The sequence below is a fragment of the Calidris pugnax genome, unplaced genomic scaffold (assembly GCF_001431845.1).
Source record: "Calidris pugnax isolate Ruff unplaced genomic scaffold, ASM143184v1 scaffold50, whole genome shotgun sequence".
Taxonomy (NCBI): domain Eukaryota; kingdom Metazoa; phylum Chordata; class Aves; order Charadriiformes; family Scolopacidae; genus Calidris; species Calidris pugnax.
Window position 1 is genome coordinate 435,439 of NW_015090780.1, and position 384 is coordinate 435,822.

At 68.0% G+C, this 384-nt stretch overlaps 1 protein-coding gene across 1 annotated transcript in view; it reads right to left on the minus strand.

Moving 5' to 3' along the window:
* CCM2L (cerebral cavernous malformation 2-like) overlaps positions 1-384 on the minus strand; it is a 24,398-nt gene that overhangs the window by 2,491 nt on the left and 21,523 nt on the right. The gene's annotated exons all lie outside the window — the stretch shown is intronic.

Genomic DNA, 384 nt, shown 5'->3' on the forward strand with positions numbered 1-384 from the left:
CCCGGGCTGCCCTGCCCCACCAGCTGGGGGGAATGCAGAGGGATGGGGGAGGATGGGATGGGATGGGATGGGATGGGATGGGATGGGATGGGGAGCCCCAGTGGTCTGGGGGACAGTGGGGATGCAGAGGGGCTGGGGGATTAGGGGCAGGAGGCAGGGGAATTAGGGGTAGCAGGGCAGGGGGCTACACTGCCCACCCTGCCTGGCCCTGGCTGCCCCATCACACCAGCTGGGAGGGATGCAGAGTGATGGGGGAGGATGGGATGGGGAGCCCCAGTGGGCTGGGGGACAGTGGGGACACAGAGGGGCTGGGGCAGGAGGATTAGGGGCAGCAGGACAGGGGATTAGGGGACTGCTCTGTGTGCAGGGTGGGGCTCAGGCTGG